General features: G+C 43.0%; 1 long non-coding RNA gene across 1 annotated transcript in view; it reads left to right on the top strand.

Moving 5' to 3' along the window:
* Window positions 1-8,479, top strand: part of LOC112217879 — a 72,605-nt gene extending 64,126 nt beyond the window's left edge. Inside the window, exon 3 of the long non-coding RNA XR_002948524.2 lies at window positions 6,661-8,479. This is a non-coding gene — a long non-coding RNA (uncharacterized LOC112217879). The remainder of the gene's footprint in view (window positions 1-6,660) is intronic.
* Window positions 8,480-10,696: the final 2,217 nt, after the last annotated feature.

The raw sequence follows: 10,696 nt of genomic DNA, 5'->3' as shown, positions 1-10,696 counted from the left end.
GCTCACTGAGTCTGTACATAGTCAAAGAATTCCTTAATTGTGGGTCAGTGACAGTGGTCAGGTATTCTGCCACTGTGTACTCTCTGTTTAGGGCCAAATAGCATTCTAGTTTGCTCTGTTTTTTTTGTAAATTATTTCCAATGTGTCAAGTAATTATCTTTTTCTTTTGGTTTGGTTGAGTCTAATTGTTTTGCTGTCCTGGGGCTCTGTGGGGTCTGTTTGTGTTTTTGTTATTTTTATTGAACCTTTATTTAACAAGCTAAGTACAACTTCTTATTTACAATGACAGCCTACCCCAGCCAAACCCAGACAATGCTGGGCCAATTGTGCACCGCCCTAGGGGACTCCCAATCATGACTGTTTGTGATTCAGCCTGGAATCGAACCAAGGTCTGTAGTGACGCCTCTAGCACTGAGATGCAGCACGTTAGACTGTTGCGCCACTCTGGAGCCCTGAAAAGAGCCCCAGGACCAGCTTGCTTAGGGGGCTCTTCTCCAGGTTCATTTCTCTGTAGGTGATGGCTTTGTTACAGTATGGATGTTTTGGGAATCACTTCCTTTTAGGTGGTTGTAGAATTTACAGGCTCTTTTCTGGATTCTGACAATTTGCGGATATAGACCTAATTCTGCTCTGCATGCATTATTTGGTGTTTTACTTTGTACACAAAATATATTTTTGCAGAATTCTGCATGCAGAGTCTCAATTTGGTGTTTGTCCAATTTTGTGAATTATTGTTTGGTGAGCGGACCCCAGACATCACAACCATAAAGGGCAATGAGTTCTATAACTGATTCAAGTATTTTTTGCCAGATCCTAATTGGTATGTCAGATTTGATGTTCCTTTTGATGGCATAGAAGGCCCTTCTGGCCTTGTTTCTGTCAGGAGCTTTGTGGATTACCTGTGGTCAGTTTAGCTTTGTTACCTGGAATGTTTACCTGTATAGTTACCTGTGGCGCTGATGTTTAGGCCGAGGTATGTATAGTTTGTGTGCTCTAGGGCAACAGTGTCTGGATGGAATATTTATTAGTGGTGCTGACAACTGGACCTTTTCTGAACACAATTATTTTTGTCTTACACATATTTACTGTCTCTCTCCGTCTTTCTCCCTCTCTCTCTCGCTCCCTCTTTCTCCCTCCCTCTCTCTCTCCCCTCTCTCTCTCTCTCTCTCTCCCTTCCACATCTACTACCTCCCTTTAATTATGACTTATATAGTGTTGATTACCTTTCATTATGACTTACACTGTATCTAATAGCTTTCATTATGACTTACACAGTATATAATATCTTTCATTATGACTTATACAGTATATAATACCTTTCATTATGACTTATACAGTATCTAAAACCTTTCATTATGACTTACACAGTATCTAATACCTTTCATTATGACTTATACAGTATCTAATACCTTTCATTATGACTTATACAGTATATAACACCTTTCATTATGACTTACACAGTATCTAATTGTCACGTTCTGACCTTAGTTCCTTTGTTTTGTCTTTTGTTTTAGTATGATCAGGGCGTGAGTTGGGTGGGTTGTCTATGTTAGTTTTTCTATATTTTTCTATTTCTGTGTTTGGTCTGGTATGGTTCTCAATCAGAGGTAGCTGTCAATCATTGTCCCTGATTTAGAACCATATTCAGGTAGCCTGTTTTCAATTATATACAGTATATAACACCTTTCATTATGACTTATACAGTATATAATACCTTTCATTATGACTTATACAGTATCTAAAACCTTTCATTATGACTTATACAGTATATAATACCTTTCATTATGACTTATACAGTATATAATACCATTCATTATGACTTATACAGTATCTAATACCTTTCATTATGACTAATACAGTATATAATACCTTTCACTATGACTTATACAGTATATAATACCATTCATTATGACTTATACAGAATATAATACCTTTCATTATGACTCATCTATGTATCTAGTCTGTCTGTCTCATGCTGTCCCTCTGTGTCTCTCTGTTTCTAGTCTTCTGTCTCACGCTGTCTCTCTGTATCTCTGTATCTCCGTCTCTAGTCTGTCTGTCTCATGCTGTCCCTCTGTGTCTCTCTGTTTCTAGTCTTCTGTCTCACGCTGTCTCTCTGTATCTCTCTGTCTCTAGTCTTCTGGCTCACGCTGTCTCGCTGTATCTTTCTGTCTCTAGTGTGTCTCTCATGCTGTCTCTCTGTATGTCTCTGTTTCTAGTCTTCTTGCTCACGCTGTCTCTGTCTCTAGTCTGTGTGTATCTCTCTGTCTCTAGTCGGTCTGCCTAATGTTGTCTCTGTATCTCTTTGTCTCTGTCTCACGCTATCTCTCTGTTTCTCTCTGTCTCTAGTCTGTCTGTCTCACACTGTCTCTCTGTTTCTCTCTGTCTCTAGTCTGTCTGTCTCACACTGTCTCTCTGTTTCTCTCTGTCTCTAGTCTGTCTGTCTCACACTGTCTCTCTGTTTCTCTCTGTCTCTAGTCTGTCTGTCTCACACTGTCTCTCTGTCTCTAGTCTGTCTGTCTCACACTGTCTCTCTGTTTCTCTCTGTCTCTAGTCTGTCTGTCTCACACTGTCTCTCTGTTTCTCTCTGTCTCTAGTCTGTCTGTCTCACACTGTCTCTCTGTTTCTCTCTGTCTCTAGTCTGTCTGTCTCACACTGTCTCTCTGTTGCTCTCTGTCTCACACTGTCTTTCTGTTTCTCTCTGTCTCTAGTCTGTCTGTCTCACACTGTCTCTCTGTTTCTCTCTGTCTCTAGTCTGTCTGTCTCACACTGTCTTTCTGTTTCTCTCTTTCTCTTCCTTCCATAGCCTTAGTTCTGTGTCCATAAACACTAGTAACAGACATATTTTTCTACTACCTGACACAGAGTTCTGGCAGATCCTGTAAACACAGCAGACCATAAATGGAAAAAAGAGATTGCATTCACCATCCACTGGTTTTCACACAACTTGTTTTAAGAACAGTTAATTGATCAAAACCACAAGTGGTGCATTGTCTCAGTGTGACAACACCTGTAGGCTGTAAATGCCCGCCAACGTCTTTCTCAGTCTTCCAAAACATGCAGCACATGAACTATTAGACACAACTATTCTCAGGGCCTCCCAGAGCATATACTGTGCAGGGTGAATGATGGGAGGCGTGTATTCATGTATGTGGAGAGAGAGAGAAAGAGTAAGAGAGAGTAACGATGAGAGAGAGAAAGAAAGAAAGAAAGAAAGAAAGAAAGAAAGAAAGAAAGAAAGAAAGAAAGAAAGAAAGAAAAGAAAGAAAGAGGCCATGTTCCTTCCTCTCAGACATTTGGCCTCTTGCCTACAGTCAGACATGTTCCATGTACTGTGTTTCCACAGACAGTTCCCCCTGGTCTCTCCTTCTCCTCGTCAACCTCCACCAGCCCTGGGCTCGGCAGCACCAGCTGTTGAATGCATCACTCCCAAAATGTATTCTCAGCTGCTGCAATGGCGGCCGGAGGAAAGGCATAGAAAGGCTGGGCAGGGATGACTGCATGGGCAGCTGGGGGTCCATGGCTGCATACTACCAGACCTTGGTTCAAATACTATTTGAAATTGTTCTAATACTTTTGTTGTTTGCTTTTCCCTGCCTGATACTGCCAGATGGGTTTTTGGTTACGTTTCTATTGGTTCCATTGCAGCAGGCAAGCTCAATCAAGCACAGATAAACTATTTGGAATGATTTCAAATAGTATTTCAGCCCAGGTCTGCCATTACCGCATACACACATACTCCGACATTAGGGATCTGTTTTGGTCTCATGAACAGTTACCAGCCAACAACCCCATGTTACTATATAATAAGCCAATCAATGGTGTCAGGTTGCCTGGGTTGGCTATGATTTGAAGTAATTTGATGTAATTTGGCTATTGTTCTCAAAGCTGAGGATATGAAGGATATGAGTCTATAAAGTGTATCTGTTTATACAGTGTTAGAGGATTGAAACCAATTATCAATGTATCAAACAACTCACCATCCTTCGTGTTGTGTAGAACCACTGAGATGTTCTGAGCATGTCTTCTCATATCCCCATCTGATGTCATCTGGCCATTGTCCTAAAGAATTGAAATCTAAAGAGGATATGAATGTAAAGAGACATTGTGTACTCAGTGTAAAGACATATAACCCCTAAATATTCTATCTAAAAAGACATACCACACATGCGCCGTTCATTCATTTCTTTGTGTAAGCGTTGTGAAATGGCTAGCTAGTTAGCATTGCTCACGAGTAGCGTTTCAATTGCTGACGTCATTCGCTCTGACACCTTGAAGTCGTTGTTTCCCTTGCTTAGCAAGGGCCGTAGCTTTTGTGGAGCGATAGGTAACGATGCTTCGAAAGTGACTGTTGACAATGTATTGAGAGGGTCTCGGTTCAATCCCGGGTTGAGGCAGGGAGAGGGTTTGACTGGCACCATGATTGCCTTGCGCTCCTTTTGTCCCAGGAGTGAGTTCAGTTTACATTTCTGATTTTGTTTATCAGGTCCACGTGTGAAAACTGTATTGGCTGTTGTATCATGTTTCGTACGGGTGACTTGTGAGGTGCTTCGTTGTTTCGCCGTCGGGGAAAAGCTGACGATTTTAATAGCAGTGAGAGTTCAATCTGTCTCAGTCTGAGGCGAGTTCACCTCTTGAACATGTTTCATGTCTGTCTGATTGTGTAAACTCCTGAGGCAGCTCTGTGAAGACATCTCTACAGTGATTACCTCTGGATCTACTTTGACAGGCAGGCCGTTTTACATACCAAAGGTTGACGTATTACATATGGATATCTGTGGAGGAAATACTGTGCAAATTAACAATGTCAATGAATTAGGATTTACGATTTATAACAAGTAATTTGTGTTTACATGGGAAACAGCATGTTTTTAAGTTATATTGTACTTTGTCTGGATGTTGGTTTGGTATTTGTCCTCCCCTGCCTGCCACAGTCATAGCACAATGAGTCTATACCCCCTCTCCCCTGCCTGCCACAGTCATAGCACAACGAGTCTATACCCCCTCTCCCCTGCCTGCCACAGTCATAGCACAATGAGTCTATACCCCCTCTCCCCTGCCTGCCACAGTCATAGCACAACAAGTCTATACCCCCTCTCCCCTGCCTGCCACAGTCATAGCACAACAAGTCTATACCCCTCTCCCCTGCCTGCCACAGTCATAGCACAACGAGTCTATACCCCCTCTCCCCTGCCTGCCACAGTCATAGCACAACGAGTCTATACCCCCTCTCCCCTGCCTGCCACAGTCATAGCACAACGAGTCTATACCCCCTCTCCCCTGCCTGCCACAGTCATAGCACAATGAGTCTATACCCCCTCTCCCTGCCTGCCACAGTCATAGCACAACGAGTCTATACCCCCTCTCCCCTGCCTGCTACAGTCATAGCACAACGAGTCTATACCCCCTCTCCCCTGCCTGCCAGAGTCATAGCACAACGAGTCTATACCCCCTCTCCCCTGCCTGCCACAGTTATAGCACCAAATCTGGGGGTATAAATCTACAAATTCTACACACTCACCCACGCGCGCGCACACACACAGTGATTGACAGTCATATGAACATAATATGTATGTTTACATTTATCACCAAGGACTACAGTAGTTGGATATTTTGTTCTATAACCATCTGATGAAATATAAATTGAAAACACTCCCCTTAACTATGTGCATCTTAACCATAAAGATAAACAGTAAATTAGTTTGGGGTTACAAAAATGAAAAATGTAAAGTTGTGTTTATCAAAGGGCTTTACATTAGGGTTCCCAAAGATGCTTATGTGGGTTTTGTTAAGTTTGGATTTGCTTTCTCAAGGACTTTATCTTAATTTCTGCACACTGTAAAATGAGTCATGCTTCATTGGCTTATCATGTATCTGCTCAAATTACACACCTTAAAACTATTTACAAAGCTCTAATACACCACACTGAGAACAAATTGCATAGAGAGAGAGAGAGAGACAGAGAGAGAGAGAGAGAGAGAGAGAGAGAGAGAGAGAGAGAGAGAGAGAGAGAGAGAGAGAGAGAGAGAGAGAGAGAGAGAGACAGAGAGAGAGAGAGAGAGAGAGAGAGAGACAGAGAGAGAGAGAGAGAGAGAGAGAGAGAGAGAGAGAGAGAGAGAGAGAGAGAGAGAGAGAGAGAGAGAGAGAGAGAGAGAGAGAGAGAGAGAGAGAGAGAGAGAGAGAGAGAGAGAGAGAGAGAGAGAGAGAGAGAGAGAGAGAGAGAGAGAGAGAGAGAGAGAGAGAGAGAGAGAGAGAGAGAGAGGAGAGAGAGAGAGAGAGAGAGAGAGAGAGAGAGAGAGAGAGAGAGAGAGAGAGAGAGAGAGAGAGAGAGAGAGAGAGAGAGAGAGAGAGAGAGAGAGAGAGAGAGAGAGAGAGAGAGGAGAGAGAGAGAGAGAGAGAGAGAGAGAGAGAGAGAGAGAGAGAGAGAGAGAGAGAGAGAGAGAGAGAGAGAGAGAGAGAATGTGTGCGCGCCTTCTCAAATAGGTGCCATTACATTCCTCTGCAGTAAACACTTTTTCACCATTTTCTAAAAACATATCAATTCAGATTGGCCTAATTTCTGCCATCATATCCCCACCTATCGGAAATGTTATGTCCAGCTGTCCATCTCGGTGTGCTGCGTAGCCATCAACTAACATAAATTCTCTCTGCTGAGCTCAGGAGTGTTTTACCCTCCGTGGATGGTAGAGAAGAGCTGGGGAGGAGTGGCCTGCTGCGTGGCTCTGGAGGATGGATGCATCACTGCACACTGCTATGGTGAACCCCCTTCTTGTCACTCCCGCTCCCGCTCTTCCCCCCTGGTGCTCGAGGGCGCCAGGCTGTCCTGCATAACGCACTGCTGCCACCATCATTACGCACACCTACCTTCCCTCGTCATGTGCATCAGCGATTATTGGACTCACCTGGACTCAATCACCTCTGTCATGACCTTCCCTATATCTGTCTGGTTCCCCACTCTGTTTCCTGCTTTTGCATTGATTGTGATATGTCCTCGTTTACCCGTGTGCCTACGATGTTCCTGTCCGATTACCTGTCTGTTCCTCATTAAATGTTCAACTCCCTGTACCTGCTTCTCACCCCTGGCGTCGGTCCTTACACTTCTAAACAAAAGGAATCTAGATTCTTCAGCTCTTAGCAATTTTCAGCCAATCTCCAACCTTCCATTCTTAAGAAAAATTCTGAAGAAACTCATGTTCAAACAGGTAAATCATTTTTTAAGTGCCAACTGTATTTTTGAAAAAAATTCCAATCTGTTTTTTCGTGCCCAGCACAGAGACAACCTTGGTTGAAGTGGTACATGATCTTAGATTTACGTCCTCTGTACAGCACTGTTGACCATGATGTTCTGGACAAACTGGAGAGCTGGGTTGGCCTCTCCGGTCCAGTTCTAAATTGGTTTCAGACCTATTTGTCGCCCTTGGTGAACAGAACTCAAGAGAAAATACATACCACAGGGTTCGATGTTGGTTCAGGTAGTGTTCAGCTTATATATATTACCTCTTGTCAGCGTTATCAGAAAGCACAGCATTGATTTTCACTGCTACGCACACGATACACAACTGTACATTTCTGTGTAACCAGAGGATTTTGAACTACATTTTAAATCACACATCAGGTATGTGACCAAAATGGCTTTTTACCACCTGAGGAACATTGCCAACGTGCGGCCGTTTAACGGCACTGGCCCTTTAACTACCCCAAAGCCTAGGACCTAGAAGCATGGAGAGGCAGCCTTTAGTTATTTTGCCCCCAGCCTCTGCAATAGCCTGCCATAATCTGAGGTTAAATACTAGTATTAGTAAATATTTCAGCTTTAATTTGTATTGTTTTTTATTTGTATTTTCCCTGTGAAGCGCATTGTGTTGCATTACGTCATAAATGTGATGTAGAAATAAAGCTTGATTTAATTGATTATTATAGTGCTTGTCCACCATTTGGTAGAATCAACCTGAGTGTTCCTGTAGACACAGGAAGTCAGGACTGTGAGCTCCGTACACACAGACATCAACATGGAAGTCTGCAATGTGAGCCTAGTACAGACAAACAGCACCATGGAAGTCTGCAATGTGAGCCTAGTACAGACAAACAGCACCATGACAGTCAAGGAGAATATTATTTTGCTACCATTATCTAACCAATCTAACCAAGTATTGAAAATACTTTTTTTTCTTCACAAGTACAACCTGGAAACATTGTTCTTACTGGTTGTTGAGGAGAAATACAACACAAGAAAAACAACAGCGTTTGACATTTCTAAGGATGATCTTTGACTATTTCTTCCATGCCCCATCTTCAAGATGCAGCATGCCATTTAATAATGTATGCAATTTAATAATGTATGCAATTTAATAATGTATGCAATTTAGCAGAAACTTTATGAAAGCGTGTTGATTTCAGCTCACATAAACCACAGATGAGATAATATTAAAGTAAACGTAGCAAATTAATACCATGGAATGGACAGATGGGGTTTCTATATTCGTTATAAACACTAAACACTAGAGACTAGTCAAGGACCATATCACCTCCACCCTACCTGACACCCTTGACCCACTCCAATTTGCTTACCGCCCAAATAGGTCCACAGACGATGCAATCTCAACCACACTGCACACTGCCCTAACCCATCTGGACAAGAGGAATACCTATGTGAGAATGCTGTTCATCGACTAAAGCTCGGCATTCAACACCATAGTACCCTCCAAGCTCGTCATCAAGCTCGAGACCCTGGGTCTCGACCCCGCCCTGTGCAACTGGGTACTGGACTTCCTGACGGGCCGCCCCCAGGTGGTGAGGGTAGGCAACAACATCTCCTCCCCGCTGATCCTCAACACTGGGGCCCCACAAGGGTGCGTTCTGAGCCCTCTCCTGTACTCCCTGTTCACCCACGACTGCGTGGCCATGCATGCCTCCTATTCAATCATCAAGTTTGTGGACGACACAACAGTGGTAGGCTTGATTACCAACAACGACGAGACGGCCTACAGGGAGGAGGTGAGGGCCCTCGGAGTGTGGTGTCAGGAAAATAACCTCACACTCAACGTCAACAAAACTAAGGAGATGATTGTGGACTTCAGGAAACAGCAGAGGGAACACCCCCATCCACATCGATGGAACAGTAGTGGAGAGGGTAGCAAGTTTTAAGTTCCTCGGCATACACATCACAGACAAACTGAAATGGTCCACTCACACAGACAGCATCGTGAGGAAGGCGCAGCAGCGCCTCTTCAACCTCAGGAGGCTGAAGAAATTCGGCTTGTCACCAAAAGCACTCACAAACTTCTACAGATGCACAATCGAGAGCATCCTGGCGGGCTGTATCACCGCCTGGTATGGCAACTGCACCGCCCTCAACCGTAAGGCTCTCCAGAGGGTAGTGAGGTCTGCACAACGCATCACCGGGGGCAAACTACCTGCCCTCCAGGACACCTACACCACCCGATGCTACAGGAAGGCCATAAAGATCATCAAGGACATCAACCACCCGAGCCACTGCCTGTTCACCCCGCTGTCATCCAGAAGGCGAGGTCAGTACAGGTTCAGACTGTTAAACAGCCACCACTAACATTGAGTGGCTACTGCCAACACACTGTCAATGACACTGACTCTACTCCAGCCACTTTAATCATGGGAATTGATGGGAAATGATGTAAATATATCACTAGCCACTTTAAACAATGCTACCTTATATAATGTTACTTACCCTACATTGTTCATCTCATATGCATACGTTGATACTGTACTCTATATCATCGACTGCATCCTTATGTAATACATGTATCACTAGCCACTTTAACTATGCCACTTGGTTTACATACTTATCTCATATGTATATACTGTACTCGATATCATCTACTGTATCTTGCCTATGCTGCTCTGTACCATCACTCATTCATATATCCTTATGTACATATTCTTTATCCCCTTACACTGTGTATAAGACAGTAGTTTTTTTGGAATTGTTAGTTAGATTACTTGCTCGTTATTACTGCATTGTCGGAACTAGAAGCACAAGCATTTCGCTACACTCGCATTAACATCTGCTAACCATGTGTATGTGACAAATAAAATTTGATTTTGATTTGATTACCCTCTCAGTCCTGCTAGTTTCTAAAATGTACTGAAACAAAGAAGCTGAGATGGAACATCTACACTCATATGAGCAAAGCCACAGTGAATAGTCAAATGCATTAATTGAATGCGTGTTCAGATACAGTGTATTCCAGGTAATATAACACATTGAACACCCTGCCACCTAAAACAGTTGATATCAAAGAGGTGTTGGGAGACAGTGATGAACAGGAACAAGATGTTTTGATTGTGATTCCTGGATTTCTTTGTATAGACTTTTATGTTAACATGATCATTCATTCAGTAAACTGCCACACACTTTTAAATTGAATATGTTTCCAGATTGAACTATTTCACCAGCGAGGCCTGGCTTTACTCATGTTTAAAGACAGAATGTAGCGGTGTTCATGTGGTGAAGGAGAGTCGGACCATAATGCAGCGTGTAGATTGCGATCCATGTTTAATGAACAAACGTAACACGAATCTAAATACAAACACTATAAAACAATAAACGTAACGAAAACCGAAACAGCCTATACTAGTGTAAACTAACACAGAGACAGGAACAAGGACACTAAGAACAATCACCCACGAAAAACTCAAAGAATATGGCTGCCTAAATATG

The sequence above is a fragment of the Oncorhynchus tshawytscha genome, linkage group LG18 (assembly GCF_018296145.1).
Source record: "Oncorhynchus tshawytscha isolate Ot180627B linkage group LG18, Otsh_v2.0, whole genome shotgun sequence".
NCBI classification, from domain to species: domain Eukaryota; kingdom Metazoa; phylum Chordata; class Actinopteri; order Salmoniformes; family Salmonidae; genus Oncorhynchus; species Oncorhynchus tshawytscha.
Note: the sequence above shows the minus strand (reverse complement) of the source record. Positions and strands in the feature narration are given on the sequence as shown.